General features: G+C 39.9%; 1 protein-coding gene and 1 non-coding gene across 2 annotated transcripts in view; both read left to right on the top strand.

Moving 5' to 3' along the window:
• Mcc (MCC regulator of WNT signaling pathway) overlaps positions 1-20,544 on the top strand; it is a 264,056-nt gene that overhangs the window by 19,118 nt on the left and 224,394 nt on the right. The gene's annotated exons all lie outside the window — the stretch shown is intronic.
• LOC114097278 (small nucleolar RNA SNORA70) lies at positions 18,214-18,346 on the top strand. The gene has a single exon (XR_003583568.2). It is a non-coding gene; the product is annotated as a small nucleolar RNA SNORA70 (small nucleolar RNA).

The raw sequence follows: 20,544 nt of genomic DNA, 5'->3' as shown, positions 1-20,544 counted from the left end.
AGCACCGCATATAAATACATAAATAAAGTAAAGGTCCATCAACAACTAAAAAAAATATTAAAAATAAATAAATAAAATGGTGAAGGAGTGCTGCCATGTGTCAGCAAGCAGCCAGGGAAGGGGTGCAGAGACAGGGAAAGCCAGGCGGCAGACTTGGAAGCCAGCATGGGCTGCCCAGCTCCCATACTGGTTACCCTCTGGGGCCATCATAACCATGGCTGAGACATTCTGATCCATGGGTTATGGGATGGTGGGAGGTGTGAGTTGGCTGACCTTTTATTTATTTATTTTTTTAACCACCAAGTGAAACCAATTTTAGAATGATGTTTTCAAAAAAGGACCTTTCACTTGAACATCTAGTACTGTATGACTCCTTTCTTGCATATTTACCTGTCTCTGTGTATTAATGGATTTTTGCAAAGTCTTCTCTCATTTTGTGTGTGTATGGGGGGTGGGGGTGGGGAAGACACTGGGCATGGAACCCAGGGCTTCGCACATACTCTACCACTGAGCTACATCCCCAGCCTCTGTGAATCAATCTAAATGTAGGAACCTTCATCCTTTTTAATCAGAAGGGTTGCTGAATTTTATTTTTCTGGCCAAAGAATGTTACCATTGTGAATTGCTAGTATTTCTCAGTTTTAATGGTAGCTTCCTATAAATAACAACAAGATTATTACTTGGAAATTCCTAAATCAACCTATTTCGCTAAGTACAAGCCTACAGTTAAAGGCTTTATTTAATTTTTGTTTTAAGTGGATATGACCAAAATGCTAATCTAGAACAACATTTAACCTACTGACTTGGCAAACTATGCCATGTAATCAATTTAGCTCTTGGAGTCAGAGTAACTATTTTTGTAGCAGAATGGAGGAGGGCCAACTTGTCGCTTCAGGGTGTTTTTGGTTTTTCTTGTAAGGATCTCATTAATCCAGTGGCCCACCCTGGATGACCCACTGGCTAGAGGCTCTGGTTGCTAGGATGCTCTTCGGGGCTTTGCTGCTTTCAGGAAGCAAAGGGAGGGATGTAAGCTGCGTGAGTGAAGCCATCTGCAAGCTATCCTTGTTTTCCTCTGCTCCCACTTTTCTGGCATGCTGAAAGCCAAGCTGGGAATCTAGGCATGGTGCAGGAGGTGTCAGAGCCTGGCTTCCTAGCCAGAAATGTCATTCAGCACAAACATATTTTCTCAAGCATAAGGTATAACATTCATTCAGAAATGAGTATTTATGAAAATAGAAAGAGTTAATTGTGGGAACTTGGATGATAGAAGCATTTGTACTTAGACCAATAGACCAGTATTAGGCTCATCAAAGGATTGTAGTAGAAACTTGATCATTTGAATGATGGAAAATAGCTTCCAGAGTGCTCATCTGGCCTTGATTTCATTAACCTCCAAGGTATTTTTAGTTAAAATTAAATTATCCCAGCTTAATATAGATACTTCCCTCTTGGCTCCCTCTTTACTAGAAGGAAGTTGGTTTGCTAAGAATTATACCATCCATAGCAAAGTAGAGGAAGCAACTGAGCAGTTTCTAATGCCTGACTTCATACTACCTATTTATCAGGACAGCTGTGAGACCATCATGGGAAGTAGGCAGGACTGAAATAAATCCTCTATATGGTACTCTTCAGTGACCTAGAGGGGACCCTGCTTCATATGGCTATTGGATGTAAATGTTCAATGATTTGTGCTGGAGAAGCTGGCATCTCTCTGTGAAGAGGTAAACCCCTCTCTTGCTGTGGATATTGGCCATACACAAAAATCCTGAGGACCACAGAACTAGGGGTAGAATTAGCACTGGGATTTGATAGGCAAGCCTGGGAGGATGGAGAAAGGAGACGGGGCATAGAGTTTATTTCTTGGCAGAAGGGCTTCTTAATTTATTCAGCCTCGATATTATTCACTTTATTCATCACTTTATTATTATGGGTGAAGAGATTCCTGATCTTTATTACCACAACCATTTGCATGGTGTTATTTACATTTCTTTGCTTAATACAGTTTAATCATGAAAATGTCCCTTTTTTGTGTGTGTGCAGCTAACTGTGCTTGGCACCACCATGTGTCTACTTTGACCTGTTTCCTAAAAATCGTATTCATTTCATTTCCACATGCATACCTAGATGATGTAAAATGTTTCTCCTGTTTAAATGTTACCTCCTCTATAAGCTTGTAAGCATCTTCAGTGGCTGGGAGTGTCAGGCTCATTTATGTGCTCTTCTGCTGTCCCTTTGTAATACCTAACACAGTACTAGAGAATCAAGACCCAATTGAGAAAGACCTTGCCGTGTTGAAGGTCATGGTATTGAATGATTTTGGAAGAAAAGAAAAGAAAGCATGGAGTCTGGACTTGCTAAGATATAAACTTCACTGAGATCTTATTCCTATTCTATAGCACTTTCCCTGGAAGTGGCTTTCAGGAGCCAATGAGCAAGTGGGAAACTTCTGATCCTCTTACATAATACCCTGAAGCTGATCATGGAGCTTTGCTAGAAGGGAAAGGACACATGGTCAGGGCATTCCTCCTGTTTACTAGGAACTGTGCATTGACTCTGTAATTAACAAATCAACTTCTTGCTTTGGAGGAAAGTCTTTTTCTTTCCATTCCAAAAGTTTGTCCAGTGTCACTTTCAGCCCCTCAGGTCCTGTGCTGAGGAATAACAGTAGATTAAGAATTTCTTATTTTCCTTTCTGTTTTCATGGGACTAACAGTTCTCTCTCCCTTAGTTCATTAATTTTTTTTTCACATCAGTAAAATAGTGATAATAAATAATAGCAAGTCCTTTAAACTCTTTCTTGCCCCATTTCTATAATCCCTATTACTGAGGACCCGGAGAATCAACCAGCACCTAGTTGACATTATTTCTTTTTAGTAATTGTGTGCTGCCTACCCACTTGATTGTCAGTGGTTTTATTACCTTGAGATTGAAAATTCAAATGAATGAAGGACAGCACGGTAAAAGGAAACTCACCAGATATGACATGAGAATAGTGACCCATAATTCATTCACAGAAGTGTTTCCTTGCAATCCAAGCATTATCACATCCATTTTAAAAAGAATAATTACTATATTTTGTGGAAAGAATAGGCTCATAAATTCCAAGAAGCTAATTATGTTTTGTTACTGGTGTTGCTAGAATTCTGATGAGTTTGTTGCTGTTTCTAGGTTAGCTGTTGGGAAAGAGAACATACCCTGACGTGGACACGGGTGTACGGGTAATTAGAAATTACTGAGAGAGAAATAATGATATTTTGCCATTAAAAGGATTTTCTATCATTTGGTTATGCTAAAATGAGCATGGGAGAGCCCAGTTTTAAATTGAAAAAGGAAATGAAATTACTTTTTTATTTTTTAATGTAGATCTGTCAGGGAAAGGAGAAGAATGGTGAGTATATCAACCTAATGATATTTGTAGGTTCTTCTGAGATTAAAAAAAAATACACAGTGTGTATATATATAGATAGATAGATAGATAGATAGATAGATGTATTTAAAAATGACCTTCAGAACAAATACAGCCAGACCACTGGAGGAACTTTAGTAATGATGGTACATTTGAGTGCTTGCTATGGGCCTGGCATGGTAAGCAACTTAAGACGGGGGTTTTAAATAAGTCACACTATAAGTGGCAGAGCCTCAAACAACTAAATACATACACATTTCTCATTTGGCACCTAAAAAAAAGAAAAAAAAAAGAAAAAAATAATTGTCAAGCTAGAGCTAAATAATCTTAAATTTTTAATGTAGAGAATTGAGCATCTAGTAATTGTATTGAAGTTAACCCGTCATTTTTTATTCTAAAATTACTCATTTGAATTTCTGTTAAAGCAAACAGCTATCTCTGTTTGTCTAAGAATTTCATTATAAAACCTGCTTTAGGCCTGCCAGGCATGGTGGCTCCTGCCTGTAATCCCAGCCATTTAGGAGGCTAAAGCAGGAGGATCTCAAGTTCAAGGTTAGTCTGGGAATTTAGCAAGACCCTGTCTCAAAATAAAAAATCAAAAGGGCTAGGGATGTGGCTCAGTGGTAGAGCACCCCTGGGTCTAATCTCTGGTTAAAAAAAAAAAATGTATTCATACTGAACAAACCATAATGGTTGGTCAGTCGTTTTATTTTTGAGGTTGATTCCAAGTTGTGTTTCTAATCTTACACTTGACAATTTTTTACTAGAATAAGGATGACCAATCATTATTATTATTATTTTTTTAGTTGTAGATGGACCTTTGTTTATTTTTATGTGATGCTGGGATCGAACCCAGTGCCTCACGCATGCTAGGCAAGCACTCTACCACTGAGCCACAATCCCAGCCCCAGGATGACCAATTATAAGAAGGCTTTTTCTTTTTTATATGTTAGGCTGTGTGGGGTTTTGTCTGTCTTCTGTCTTCTTCTTGAGCCTTGGACCCTCACTGTGCACAATGCTTATTTCTTTTTCAGGAATTGTGACTCTAGTCTTCTGGGTAGTTGGTAGATCACAACTATGCCATTATTAATCATGGGGGAGTTGAGTTCAAGGGAAAGCAAGACATTTCTTATGGCCATAGGAATACCCAGGCAGCCAAGTCAGTAGCATTATATCCCTGCAGTTCTCTGCTTAGAAATATAAACAGAGCCCCCTTAGATAAAAGTATTTCCTTCCATTATATTGAAGTAAACATATGTGATCATTTAAAGGTCCAGGTTTTAGAGACACTCTTGCAATGAATAACTTGGTTGAATTGCCTAGTTAAGCTAGATGAATTGATAAAAAATTAAATGAAGTGGATATTTTTTGCTATCCTTGCCTTAGGGGACTGTTAATTTTCCTGAAGGGGAGGCTGAATTAAGCCCATATATACCAACTTTGTATTTGTGTACTTGTTTTTTGAAAAGAAATTTAAGAGGTAAAGTGAAAGTTTTCTGTCAAAGGCTTTTCTTTATTTTTATCTTTTGTGGTATTAGAGATTTAACTTAGGGGTGCTCTACCACTGAGCTACATTCTCAGACCTTTTTCATTTTAAATTTGATATGGGGTCTTGCTAAGTTGCTGAGACCTGTCTCAAACTTGTGCTCCTCCTTCCTAAGCCTACAAGGTCACTGGGATTATAGATGTGCACCACCACACCTGGCTTCAAACATTTTTCTTAACACCTATGTTGGTAGTATGTGGACCCTGTGATTTAAATAACAAAGATATGCTGAATTTCTTGGAAATTAATATGCATGGGAATTTGAGGGTGTAGCTCAGGTCACATGGAATTTGGCATTGGAATTTCCATTTCTCGATTTTCTAAGCAAGGGCCTTGTTGCCATATTCTCCCCCTTAATTTAGTAAAGTGAAAAGTTAAAATGGACTTTGCATCAGAAAACATGAAGTATTTTTAAATGCCATTATGTGAGAGACAGAGAGTCAGGGATGGAATGGGGTAGATGCAAAAAATTATCATCTTGACTGCCTGGAATTTAAAAAAAAAAAAAAATTTTTTTTTTTTTTTTTTTAGTTGTAGATGGACACAATGTCTTTATTTTATTCATTTATTTTTATGTGGTGCTGAAGATCGAACCTAGTGCCTCACACTTGCTAGGAAAGCGCTCTACCACTGAGCTATACAGCCCCAGCCTCAAGGGCCTGGAATTTTTTTTTTAATGTTTTTTTTTTTGTTTGTTTGTTTTTGTTGTAATGGATACAATATCTTTATTTTACTTGGTCTTTTTTTTTTTGGAGGGGTTCTGGGGATGGAACCTAGAGGCTTTTTACCACTGAGCCACATCTCCAGCCTTTTTTGGGGGGAGTGGGGGTTGGGTGTGGGTACTAGGGATTTAACTCAGGGGCACTCAACCACTGAGCCACATCCCCTATTTTATATTTTATTTGGAGGCAGGGTCTCACTGAATTGCTTAATGCCTTGCCATTGCTGAGGCTGGCTTTCAACTCACAATTCTCCTGTCTCAGGCTCCCCAGCCCCTGTGATTACAGGCGTTCGCCTGGCTAATATCTTTATTTTATTTATCTATCTTTATGTAGTGCTGAGGATCCAACCCAGTGCCTTGCACAGGCAAGGCAAGTGCTCTACCACTGAGCCCTGGAATTTTTTAATCTACAGCAGCTCGGCCCTTGGGGACTAGGCTGAGTGCTTTATCTTTTACTTTGTATTTGTAGGATTTTCCCTTCTCATAAAGACTTGAATGAGTTTGATATATGCCCTATGGTAAATTTTGGAATTTTTGTCAATGAAAGGTGGAGTCCAGCCACCCAAATCAGCATAGTTTACAGGGTTTCCCCACACATTCTGTCATAAGCTTAGGTGAATGCCTTCCTTGCCAGCCCAACAACGAGGATCAAAAGATGGGCAACCCCAATTTCCATTATTGACCCATAGAAGTATTTCATTTCCAACCACTTACACTTTCTTAAGAAAGCATAAATCTAAATTGCCAAAGAAGGAATCTTTATTCTTATTTTGCCTTGAATACATCATAAAAACACATTTTTCTAGTGCAAAAGTGATAACAGCAATCTAGATCTCCTTCAGGTGCCCTATCTTAATTTAGCCTCCTAAACTGTGTTTTGAACAAAAGTGAATTATATTACCCAGCTCAGCTCTTCTCTCCTCTTGCCCCCAAACATCCTATGCTCTCTTCTTTTGGAGATTTGCAGTTAAACTCCCTATACAGTATGTTTCAAGATTTCAAAAGTGACAGAATATGTGGTTTGCTTTGGCTCTAAACTGTACATGCTCTGTTGCCTTATCTCTGAATGAAATCTCCCAATGGTGAGAGAAAAATAAAAGCCAGTTTGTCAGTGGGGTGTTCTTTGCTACCCCTCTAGTAATCATCTTTATTGCCATTGCTTCTCCTGATTGCTGCTCTGACATTTCCATGAAAATTACTGAGGGCAGCTGAACTAGATAAATTAGTCCCTTTCTTAACAAATAAAAAACCATTGACATTTTGGCAGTGCTAAACTCATTAACAGTATTAGCCAGGAGTCCTGCTTTTAGCAAAGCTCCATCCTGAGCATGTGATCATAGGTTGGGGAAGATAAAGACCTTAGAGCTCCTAATTAGCAAGTGAAATAAATGGCAAACAGTTTGTGGGAGTCCCTGAATAACATTAATCAGATTTAGAAAGCTACCACAATTTAATCATTTGTTTCAGTGTCACTGTGGAAAAAAACACATTATTCTAGAGATATGAAGAAAGTGGTTTTTTTTTTTTTTTTTTTGATGTGATGCCATTGCAGTAGCTAAATTGAAGAGAGAGGAGTTTCAACACATAAGGAAGCTTTATCATTCAGGGTTTCTTTGGAAAAAGCTTCACTATTTTATCAGATTCTGGTTCCCCACAATGGAGCCTGTTGGAGTCAAAAGGCCTGGTTTCCACCTGGAGACTTATTGCAGGACCCTGGCCCAGGGAAAAAACTTGCCTGCAGGTGTTCCACAGGTTTTTGTGAGCAGAGAATTATGCCCTGGCTCCCTCTGGATTGCAAAGCTGGTCTGACTTTCATGTTTCTTCATTCTGGTTTTCTTAGTCCCGTGGTCACCCATCCTGCTGTTTCTACTGCTGTCTTCACTATTTCTAATTTCTGTTGCTATTTTTTCTTTTGTCCCTTTTGGTCCCTTTGGCTTCCCCCTCTGAATTCTCATCTTTGAGGTAAGTAAGTCTGACTTCTATAGATGACCTCAGTTGCTGTGAACATTCCTGTCCTTTGTGTTGCACTAGCCAATCAGGACACCATTGAATAAAACTGCAGGTTCCGCCAAGGTGGTGTGTTGAAGCTGAGGTTTTATTTCCTCCTTAAGCCCAGTGTTTGAACACAATGGAAGCCAGTCAAAACTAGTTCCCAGATAACCAAAGATTTACTGATGTGTGATTAAAACTTCCTAAACCAAAACTTCTTGGTTTTGTCAGTGGCTTCTAGGGTTCTATTGGTCAGCTCTGTGTTACTACAATGAAATATCCGAGGGAACTAACGTGATCAGAGATGAGGTTTTTTTAAGCTCACTTCTGGAGATGGGAGTTCAAATGGCACAGTGCAAACTCTAGCAGGACATGGCAGATGGTGATGGCGGAGCTTCTTGGAAGGAGGATCCCCTGGTGAGCCAAGTAGCAGAGAAAACTAGGTGGAGCCAAGCTTGCTCCTTTTATGACATCCCTGTCATGAGAATTACCAAAGGGTGTCTTAAGAAAATCCTCACCTCAATGAACTTAAACACACCACCAGGCTCCACCTCCCAAAGCTTCCACCACCACCTCCAATAATGCCATTCAGGGGAACCAAGCCTTTAATCACAGTGGACCCTTGGGGAATACAAGCCATATTCAAACAGTAGCAGGAATATTATACAGATAACAAATGGTGAGCTAGTATTTCTAGGAGCTCATGATCTTCTTTAATAGTTGATAAATAGAGTGACTTCTTGTGTAACAGTATCCTATACTTAGTGGATGGATAGGAGACACAGAAGACATAACTCTGTCTGGCCACTGTAGCTGCATTTTGGCCCTGGGAGGCAGAACACTAAGTTGACTTCTCATATTATCTAAGTATTAAGTACTTGAGTCAGACTACGGTTACAGTTCTGAGAAACATGGTCTGGAATCATCAAGGGAAGTTGAGGAAGGAAGAACATCTGAAGGTTTTCTTATAACAGGAAGAAAGGATTTCTGCTGGTGCTGGTGCTGTGTACCTGAGAGAGATCCAAGGAGAGTGTGTGTGGGAGTCATCAAGCATGACCAGGTGAGACTGCTGGATGGCTTGGGTGTTTTCCGTGCTGAGGTAGGTCCCAACACCAGCTGCTGTAGGAGGGACCCCTGCAAGCGAATGGTGCAAGGGAACGTGATTAGTGGGAGAAGAGCTTTGGACATGTTGGGTAGGACTGTTTGGATAGGGAAGAGACTAGAGCTGTGGTAATGAGGAAAGAGAGTTAAGGGGTTGTTTTAGTAACCCAGGTTCATAGAAATAAAGCCTAGATGAAGATGGAAGAAGTTTTGGCTATAAAAGTGACAGAATTCGGTCAGTGAGAAACATTGGGAAAGAAGGGAGTGGAAGGGAGTCAAAGATGAAGCTGGTTTTAGGTGTGTTCATTCTTCATTCCACTTTTTTCATTCTACTTGAAGATCAATTATTTTTTCAGCAGACATTATCTTTTTTTTTTTTATTAAGATGTTACCTATAGATACAGAAATCATTTTAATAGCTTTTTTTGAGAGACAATTCTCAGTGTGTAACTGGATTTTGATTTGGCGTCAGGTGTCTGGGAAATGGTGCCTAACAGAAAGGAGCTCAGGGTGGAGTGGCTGCCTCCCCTATTAAATGTGGTGCCCTACTTTGCCTCCTGAGTTAATCTGAAGACTAGAGAATGTGTGTGAACACTGGGGTTGGTAAACTTGGGGCTTTTGTAACATTTTCCTGTAAGGAAGAATTCTAGAGATGAGGGGGTACAGTTTGGGCATAATTCCATTTGGGTTGATGGTGGCATATGAGTGACTTGCCAGCCTGAAAGAGCCTCTTTAGAAAGTCACCTCCATGTGTCAGTGGTCAGTTCCTTGAGAGTTGATAGGTTGCCCAGGGCACAGTTAAAGGTAAGTTCTGACCCTAACCCTAACCTGCTTAGGAAGATAGGAGGATAATAGTTACATCGAAAGAGAGAGAGAGAGAGAGAGAGCGCCCTAGGTTACAAAGGAGTGTTAAACCTGTTCTACTGAAATGGTTTAATAATGTGATCATTGCTCAGTTCTCTTAATTAGCTAACTGTTGGCCAAGTCGTGCCTGTGCAGGATTTCTCTGACCCAATTTATTATTGGCTGAAGGCCACATGCTAACTGGTCAGTAACTCAGGCTCTCATTTAAAAAACAAAAAGAAAGAAAACAAAGTGCTCTGGGCTTGCAATGTGACCTGCCGCACCTGATTCCATGACCTGATCTCTTCAGGCTGTAGGCATTTCATCTGTAGAAGGCATTTCCCTTGCTGGATTACTGAGGATCGCTTTGTAAGCAACAAGGTGCAGGAAAAGGCTGACATGGGCCAAGGGGCTTTTAAATAGAAGGGAGTGGCACTGTCCCATCTGCTGCCCATCCCTTTCCCAAGTAAACCTGCTGGGAATTTCCCGAAGACAGCCCAGGTACTGACTGGCTGCATTTGTAAGGAGTACCGAACGCATGTGAAAGGTGTTATTGATTGTCACTGGGTAAACATGGAGAGTTCCACTTGGGGAAAGTAAATATCTAGTCTGAATTTATTTCTTGTATAGGGTTTTTCAGAAGTGATGGAGATTCTTTGGCAGTGGTGATTTTGTGTGTGTGTGTGTGTGTGTGTGTGTGTGTGCGCGTGTGCGTAAGAAGGGAATGCAGGAACAAACAAAAAATAAAAAGTAGTTGAAGGTAGAGGGTGACCTGAGCTCAGACCAAAAATTGAAATTTTTAAAAAATATTTATTTTTTAGTTGTAGTTGGACATAATACCTTTATTTCACTTATTTAAAAAAATTGAAAATTTTTTTGAAGAACCATAAAAAGGTAGCATCAGTTTTTCCTGGCTCAGGAACTAGGCCTTGGTATATGTTGAAGTCAGAGCCATGAGACTGCTGCATGCTGTGAAGCCCTTGGTAAGCTTGTTTTGGAAGGAGGCCCCCCTCTCTTCCTGAGTCTGTACAGCTTGCTCTCCCTTTCTGCATTATGGCAGGCAAAATGGATATTGGAGTATGGCCTACCCACATCCCTGCTCCTCATTTTCTGGAAACTGCCTTTTGCTCTGTTTTCACTGTGAACTTGACCTGTCTCCTGGATGTGTAGACTCCTCATCTATGAAACTCGGAAAGTGTAAACCCTGTTGGGGTCTGAATTAGGGGCTTGGTCTTTAGTGAGAGAGGAAGAAAGGAGAGGGGCAGGGAGTTCCCCAAATGCTACCCTTCAAGTTCCAGAGACCCCCAGGTACTTACAACTAATGAAAAGGAAGTGTGTTCACTGTTTTGCTTAAACTATCTCAAGTGACTTTGGGAATTTGCAACCAAACATGCCCCAATGTAGTAGTGACAAGAAACCTCAGAATTTTTAGGACTGCTATGAGGCCCTATTAGAAAGCAGAGTATAGGACATAAGTAGCAGGCTGAGTCGTTGAAAATGTGGCCCCACAGAGGAAGCTGCTATATAGGTCCCTGAGGTCAGACATTGTGGCAGAGGCAAATTCTATGACATCTTTGCCTTGTTCTACACTAGAAGAATTAGCATTTGTTAAGGATTCCAGGTTGGGATGGGATTAAACAACTACAGTGCTGCTTTTCAGTACAATGGTCTATTTCTAGGGTTAATTTTCAAGATACTCGGGCACACAAGACTTGGGCACAGAGCAGAGGCAGGCCAACTTTCTGCAAAGAGCCACAGAGTATGTCTTTTAAGCTCTGTGTGTCATGTGATCATCACAACTAATCAGCTCTGTCATCGTAGGATACAGGGTCATGGACAGCATGCCAACCTTTGCATGTAGCTGTGCTCTAACACAGCTCTATTTATAGATGCTAGAATTTGAATTCCATGTAAGTTTTAAATGGCATGAGATCCTTTTGATTTTTTAAATCATTTAAAGATGTGAAAACCCTTCTTAGCTAGTAGGCTATACAAATGAAGGTGCCAGGTGGATTTGGACCCCTGACTGTGGTTTGCAGATCTCAACCCATTGCTTTTATGATGGCCAAAGTGGACACACTGAGTGTGTCCACGGAATGTGTTGACCTTTTCATTTGGTCCCCTGGGACCAAAGACAGTTGGCTGGTATTCCAACCAAACAGTGAGATAAAGGAAAGATTTTAGTTTCAATGAGCTGGTTTTCAGTGTTACTGGAAGCTAGTAATTTGTAGGTTAGTCTTCAGGTGCTTGACCCATGCCTGAGACCCTCTGCTTATTGAATCAAGGAGGTGAAGACCAGATATAGTTTCCACATTTAAATAGACAAGTCTCCTAGAATTTTGTGTAATACTTTGTGTGAAGCCCAAATTAGAATTAATAGAGTTTGAATTTTCTGATCTATTATTTAGCCACTGAAATGCGTACCTTCCCCTTCTCTGTAGTTGAAAGATATAAGTATGCCATTTAAAAAAAACAATGACTTTTTTTAAGTATGATGGACATAGAGTGAACTGTATATATTTAAGGTATGCTGTTCAAGAAGTTTTGTTATAGGTATGTACATATGAAACCATTATTATAATCAAGATAATGAACAGTGTCCATCCCCACCACCCACAAATTCCATCTCTCTGTGTCCTTTTCTTTCCAACAATCCCTGATCTGCCTGTATGTGTACAGGCCTTATTATGTTGTACTTTCATTTCTCTTGGGTTAACTTTCCAGGATTAGGTCACATGGAAATAAGATCATATGGAAAGCATATATTTAACTTTTTAAGGAACTCCAAAACTGCTTTCCAAAGTGGTTGTATCATTTTGTGTCCTCAATAGTGCTGTAGCGGGGCTCCAGGTCCTCCACATCCTTGCCAATCAAGTGGGCTGGTTTTAGGAAGCAGTTCTAGTGGGTGTTTCCCTCATGGACTCTCTCAAATACTGAAAAGTCACATCCTCGAGAATCGCTTGGTTTTAGTTTCCAAAGTGCACAGATAGCTACTGCCTCTTTCATTTTAAGAGTTTCCTGTACAATGAAGAATTAAAGGACCCAGTGCAATGAATGACTTAGGCTAAGTAAGTTTGACCAGGTTTTTTTTTTTCCTCTATTTTCCTTCTTCCTTTTAAATATAACCCACTGGTTTTCTTTCCTCCCTTTTTAAATTCCCTTCAGTTGCTCCTGCCTTCCTGTGCTGAAGTGTTCTGTGTCTTGATCTGTGTGGAATTGGTATGCGAGAGTCCTGCCGTCTTCTGCCACACCATAAATGTCTCAGGAAAATTAAGATGCTCCGGGAGATAACCCCCTTAGGTATTACAGCTTTTACTTTCTAGAGTGGATTCCCTGAAATAAAATTATTGCAATCTTTTTGCCCTGTCCTTGAAAGTTATGTTACTCTGAGAAATGAAATGTTGCTACAAATGCGTGCATCTCAGTAGGAGAGTTTTAAACAATTGGAAAGAACCCTGTTTTTAACAGGGCCAATTTTGCAGCTTCCCAGGTGGAGGTTACATTGAACTCATGGCTCTTCCGCTGTCCAAGTGAATCAGGGCCATACTGATTAGTCCATACCAACATAGCTATGATTCTTTCGTATGGTAGCCAGTATCTGATCCAGAGTTAATGTCCTGAGATGTCTCCTCTTGTATGTTCCATGTCCTTGTCTTCTGCCTTCAGCTTCCATTCCCATTAAGGGTTCTTTCCATCACAGTCACTTAGATTTAGCTGCAGTCTTTTCTGACTAGTCCAGTTGGAAAACTGTCTGCCTTCTCTAACTCCAGCCGGTGCTGCGGAACTGTTGGGTTTGCTTAGGAGAAATGCATACTCTCTACTTCTTAAAGTCAGTCTTGAGAACACTGTCCCTCTAAAAGGTAAAGAAAGGAGGACTTCTGCTTCTTAACCAGCATTTCTCTATGAGGATGGTAATGGGACACTGATGGTGACTCTTCAGACTTGCTGTTGATACCAGGAAGAAAACCAAAGCCCAAAATAGGTTTTCTTGAAGGGCATCTATTGAGAGTAGAAAAATATCCAAGTAGGGAAAAGGATTTCTCAAATTGAAAAGTGTATCGGAATTTCAACCTTTTGACTCCCTTGGAATAATTCTGTGGCTGTTAGCCTTCATTTGCTTTCTATATATGCTTTAAATCCTTTGCAAGGCCACATTGGCTCATCGGGTCAGAGTGGTGATTCTCAAAGTTTGACTAGTACTATTAGCATCAAATGGGAGCTTGTTAGAAATGCAAATTATTGGGCCCAATTCTAGGAATCAGGGTGTGGAGCTCAGTATTTTTTCTTTTTTTCAACAGGCCCTTCAGGTGACATGCTAAAGTTTGAGCATCATGCTTTAGTGCCAAACCTGTGTTTAGATTCTAGTCATGCTACTTACAAGCTAACTGGAACTGGTTACTTGGCCTTCAGCTACCTTGCTTGTGTGCTTTCTTTCACACTGGGTATTGAACCAAGGGATGCTGTACCATGGGGCCACATCCCTACTCCTTATTTTTAATTTTGAGATTAAGTCTTGCTAAACTGATGAGGCTTGCCTCGAGTTTGCAATCCTCCTAACTCGGCCTCCGGAGTTACTGGGATTATAGGTGTGTGCCACCATGCTTAGCCTTCAGTTTCTTTATTTCAATAAAAAGAGGAGAGCCATCCCTGCTTTTCAAGCCATAATAGGGATTTAAGGTGATGTGTATAAATATATGTGCACCTAAATACTCAGTAAACAATAACTGCTGGTATTGGGTACCATCTTTTAAAAGGAATGGTGGTGCCAGGCACGGTGGTACATGCCTGTAATCCCAGCAGCTCGGGAGGCTGAGGCAGGAGGATCATGAGTTCAAAGTCACCCTCAACAATTTAGCAAGGCCCTACGCAACTCAGTGAGACCCTGTCTCTAAATAAAATATTTTAAAAAGGCTGGGGATATGGCTCAGTGGTTTAGTTCCCTCTGTATTCAACCCTGGGACCCCCCCCCCCCCAAAAAAAAAAAAAAAGGAATGGAGGTAGATGAACAAGAAGATAAAGGCATAAAAATAAAAGATGGGCTCACCTAAAATGTTTCCATTAAGAAGTGACTTACAGGGACTGGGTTTGTGGCTCAGTTGTAGAGTGCTATCATAGGTGAGACACTGGGTTTGATCTTCAGCACCACATAAATAAATAAATAAACAAAATAAAAATATTGTGTCTATCTACTACCAAAAAGGAAATTCTTTTTTAAAAAATTTTTATTTATATATGACAGCAGGATGCGTCACAATTCTTATTACACATATAGAGCACAATTTTTCATATCTCTGGTTGTATACACAGTATATTCACACCAATTTGTGTCTTCATACCTGTACTTTGGATAATAATGATCATCACATTTCACCATCATTAATAACCCTATCCCCCCTCCCTTTCCCTATCACCCCTCTGCCCTATCTAGAGTTCATCTATTCCTCCCATGCTCCCGCTCCCTATCCCACTATGAATCAGCCTCCTTATATCAAAGAAAACATTTGGCATTTGATTTTTTGGGATTGACTAACTTCACTTAGCATTATCTTTTCTAATTCCATCCATTTACCTGCAAATGCCATGATTTTATTCTCTTTTATTGATGAGTAATATTCCATTGTGTGTATATGCCACATTTTTTTTTATTCATTCATCTATTGAAGGGCATCTAGCTCGGTTCCACAGTTTAGCTATTGTGAATTGTGCTGCTATAAACATTGATGTGGCTGTGTCCCTGTAGTATGCTGTTTTTTAAGTCCTTACATCCTCAGTATAGATCGAGGAGAGGGAGGGCTGGGTCAAATGGTGGTTCCATTCCCAATTTTCCAAGAAATCTCCATACCGCTTTCCATATTGGCTGCACCAGTTTGCAGTCCCACCAGCAGTGTATGAGTGTACCTTTTCTCCCACATCCTCGCCAGCACTTATAAATAAAGGTATTGTGTCTATCTACTACCAAGAAAGAAATTCTTTTTTTTTTTTTTTTTTCAAAAAGTGACTTACATATAAACAGTTGCCAATCCAGAATAAGGGTACCTTTTCTTACAAAACCCAAGTCAAGTATGGTTAACTTTAACTTTTTTTCCTTTCTACCTGACAGCAAATGTGGTAGTTGCAATAAAGTGCCCAGAGTCAGGGATTGACAATCTTTCCCCCCACCAGGGGACCACTACCACTGAGCTACATTCCCAGTTCTTTTTATTTTATTTTGAGACAGGATCTCACTAAGTTACAGAGGCTGGTTTTTGAACTTGGGATCCTCCTGCCTCAGCCTTCTGAGTAGTTGGGATTACAGGGGTGTCTCACCTTTCAAACTTTATTTATGTGAGGCCATATTTCTTCTCATGCTTCAGCCAAAATGACATATCACAACAGATTGCATGCAGAAACAGGCCTGAGACTCTACTGTTTTCTTTTAAGGCAGACATTCAAAAGATTAGCAAAAATGCACACCACCACCATTCTTCTCACTCATTTTTTATCTTTTAGAAACTAAGTTCCTTTTTCACAAATAGTATTTAAGTTAATATGTAACTTAAAAATAATTTAAAATCAAATTTTAAAAATCTATTTAATTTTTAATGAATAAATGAGTATTTTAAAATTTTCTTTGAATATAATAGATGTAACCAACATAAAAACTCTTTGAGGCCCTCAGTAATTTAAGAGTGTGAAGATAGAGACCAGAATACTTGAAAACTACTAGGTTAGAGGAACTGTGTTTAGATTCTTTTTATTCAGAACTCAAATAGTTGATTCCTGTTTCTACCCCTGAATTTGTAATGAATTCAGGGCACATGAAATATAATATACATTAATCAAAAATTATCTTTTTCACTTTTTTAAAGTCATTTTACGGTTAGAATTAATATATATATTGAGCTTCTTTTCCTAGAAATTAATGTTTACCTGAGCAAAAGATTGTATTTTGTGGTGTCTATAACAGTTTCACACATATAAAATAGCTTCACTTTCATTATGATGAAAATTAACTTATAGGAGTTGGAATTGTCCTCAAGGGGAAAATAAAAGGCATGTGCTTGTCCCTACCCACCTGCCCCCACCAAGTTTAAGCTGATTACTGGAGATAAAGAAATAAAATGGCTTCACAGCTATCTTTGCAAATGACTTTTGAAGCATATTAAGAGCAAAATGCTTTCCAATTAATTTTGTTTTCCTTTGGCAAATGATAATGGGTTTATTAAATGACTGGAGTGTGTATGGACTCTATTACCTGACTTCTTGTATTTTCAAAGGCTGTCTTCAAACCATGAAGTAGATTTGTGGGATTAGACGTCAGGACTGAATGATGTGTGTGTGTGTGTGTGTGTGTGTGTGTGTGTGTATTGTTGTTGTTATAGTTGTTTGTTTTTTTTTAAATTTCTGTTGGGAGAGTGCCAGGGATTGAACTCAGAAGCACTCGACTACTGAGCCACATCTCCAGCCCTATTTTGTATTTTATTTAGAGACAGGGTCTCACTGAGTTGCTTTAATGTCTTGCTAAGTTGCTGAGGCTGGCTTTGAACTCGCAATCCTCCTGCCTCAGCTTCCTGAGCTACTGGGATTACAGGTATGGGCCACTACACCTGGCTAGGTGCTGAATAATATTGAAGGACAATCTGATCCCTGAATAATCTTTGGTGCTTGGCTAAGTGAGAAAGAGGAGAACGCGCAGTTTTTGGCTGTTTAAGTTGAGATTCATCTGTAACCATGGGGCATCTCTTGTTGAGGATGGAAAACAAATGCACTTTTCTATAATGGAGTCACTCTGGTTTCATTGGAGGTCGAGGAGTACCTTTCTCAGAGACAATCGATTTGCCTCCAGTTAGAAGATTTAACAGTAATGGAGCTGTGTGGTATTTTTTTGTCTTGCTTTTGCTATTTTAAATCATAAAAATGTGGATGGTTTTAAAAGAAAACACCTTTAACCTTTTTACACAAGATATATGTACAAGTTGAATAGATCACTTAAAGATCGTTCAGCATAAGAGTTTTAATGGATAGCAAAAAGCATAATTATGTGGTCAAACAGAGTAGTGCAGATCTTGTTCTTCTTGTACAGTCTCTTAATTTACTGTCAAATTACTTTAAAAGTTTTAATTAGCATAATTAAGTAGAGTAAGTGATAAGATGTATTACTTTATGTATTTTATATGTGTTCTCTCCTTGAGTCACAGTATTTAACAGAAGGCTTTAAACTTAATTACCGCCTCTAACCCAGGCCAGGTGTAAGGCACAAATCATAGCTATGTAGTTTAATGCCACCACAAACTAAAACTGTTTCCAAACTCATCGGAGTTCTTAGTGCTCTGGTTTCCTTTTATTTATCTTAGCCTATTGATTTTCAAATATTTTGCCTGTCACTCACAGAAAGTACATTTTTACATCATGATTCAGTATACATATAAACATGTTACATTAATTTTATTATATAAAATTTTTGCCTTTACGATATCCAATGTACTTTGATTTTTTTTTTTTTTTATTTCCTCCCTTTCAAAAAGAAAATTGGTTTCAGGACCCTGTGCTCACTGAAAAAATACTGCCCTAGAAAAACCCCTCTTGCATTCAGCACAGTGGTTTTTGGATAACTTCTTTACTCTCATTATACTTAAATTCTGTCTGACTGGACTCCTTTCCCCAGGGGGCCCAGGTGTGCAGTCCTTGCAAATAGCAGCTTCTGTGGCATTGTATGCTACCTGGTGCTTGCATATGTTTCCCTATGGACCTGGAGACAGCCATTTCCAGTGGACATTCATGTATGTGACCTCAGCTGTTCCCAATGTAGGCTCAAAAACCACTTGCAGAACCAGGAATTGAGGCCCTATGCAGGGTCAAGTTCCAGTTACCTGGTTGCCAGCAGATCCACAGTCAAACTTGGCTTTCCCAAGTTTAATGAGGATGGATATGAAGACATGGTGGCTGAGAAGCAGCTCATCCTGGATATCTGTGAGATTAAATGCATCCCCAGTCCTGGTTCCCTAGACAAGTGGCTAGCCCTGCACTCATGAGGGCTCTTCAGTCATGTAAATCCTACTTCCTGTCCAAAAAAGAAAAGAGAAAAAGCCCACTTAAAGTCAATTCCAACAAAAACTTTATACCTGATAACGTCTCCTAATTTTAGCACTTGCTCTGACTTCCTGCCTTATAGATTCCTTCCCAACAGTCTTTAATAAATGTATTTAAAACTCTTTGAACACACATGTCCCTAACTCCTGCTTTCTCCCCCTTCCTTATACCTTCTTTATTGCCAACTTATGAAGGACTTTCTGTACCTTCTGAGTCTTCACTTTTCTTTCTCAACCTACTTCTTTCTCCAATATCATCCAGACCTCCTCTTATTAAACCTACTTCTTACTCCCTTTCTCACTGAACTCTGCACACTAGGTCAGTCTGTTGTCTGTTCCCTCATCTGACCTTGACTTTCATTGCCTGAGGTCTGGTCTGGTCTTAGCCTCCTCTTTCTCTGTCTCATTGTTGCTGAGGTCCTTGAGGTTCTAGCTTTGAATTCTTTTTCCAAATTCCCTATACTCTGGAAGGTTGTTTAGAGTTGGTCACAGCCTCAGTGCTGATTTGCAAATCTGTCATTAGTCTGAACTCTGGTCCCACACACCATACCAGGTCAGGAAGACTGGAAATGTCACCTGAGTATACTCCAGTGGTCCGTGAACCTTTAAATTGAGCATACTTGGCCCACAAATCTCCAGCTGCCTATATGTTGCAATGCTGCAAACCTCCACTAATCTTCCCTGACAAGATAGAGGGGAAAGGGCAAAATGAGATGAATTTGTGACAACCACTTGGTGCAGGACATGGGTTAACGAAGCAGGATAAACAGTTGGTAACCACTCAGACCTTCTCCCAGGGGACCTACTCCTATGAAGATCTGAATTGAAATATGTCACCTTGGGAGAACTCAAGGAAGTATAATTCAGCTCTCAGGCTGGTTTCTGGGTTTTGCTTTCCTGGCATTTTCTGCAAAGCAAGCAAAAAAACAGGTATGGTATAGAAATAAAGCAAAAAATGGCATTAACCCAGATTTGAAGGCCATAATGACTCTTCTCAGAGTTGAGGCTACAGCAACTGTGTGTGACCGGTTGAGAGTGGGGGCGGTGTCTGCAGGGATGGTACAGCTCTTAACCTAAGTGTCTACCTGCTGGAATCCTGTTTGGCTATCTCACAGGCACCCCAAACTCAACATGTCCTGGAATGAATTCACAATATTCCTTATCACTCCAGTCAATTCAGTCAATGGTACAGCCATCTACAGTACAGGTAGACAAGTTCACTGATTTGAATTCTTAAGGTTTTTTGAATATACCATGTTGGGTCTCACCTCAAAACGTTCACATGGGGCTGGGGCTCAGTGGTAGAGCACTTGTCTAGCACATGTGAAGTGCTGGGTTCAATTCTCAGCACCACATAAAAATAAATAAAGGTGTAGTGTCTGTCTACCACTAAATGTGCGTGTGTATGTCTATATTTTTTTAAACCCTTCTCATATTCTGTTTCCTATGGTGAATCCATTCCTACTATACCCATTTTTCCCCCCTAGGGCTCTTTCCCTTATCACTCTAGAAGTTCCTAATCTTTATTTTCATAGTACTTTAATTTCCCCTTTCTAGAGCTCAGTATAAAGCGTTGTGATAGCTTGGTGATAGCTGTCTGACCCCTCTACTTCGGCCATTGACCTCACTAGACATAACCTCTCTGATGGTGGCTATCTTATTTTCTAATGTGTACTATATCTGACTTAGTAGATACCCACCTAATCTTGTTTAAGAATGAAACATTGGTGCATGACTGCAATCCCAGTGGCTGTGAAGGCTGAGGCAGAAGGATCACAGGTTCAAAGCCAGCCTCAGCAACTTAGGCCCTAAGCCACTTGGCAAGACCCTGTCTCAAAATAAAAAAATTAAAATGGGCTGGGATGCAGCT

This window comes from Marmota flaviventris, chromosome 5, assembly GCF_047511675.1.
Source record: "Marmota flaviventris isolate mMarFla1 chromosome 5, mMarFla1.hap1, whole genome shotgun sequence".
Lineage (NCBI taxonomy): Eukaryota > Metazoa > Chordata > Mammalia > Rodentia > Sciuridae > Marmota > Marmota flaviventris.
The sequence above is the reverse complement of the archived record's forward strand: the minus strand, read 5'-3'. Positions and strand labels throughout refer to the sequence as shown.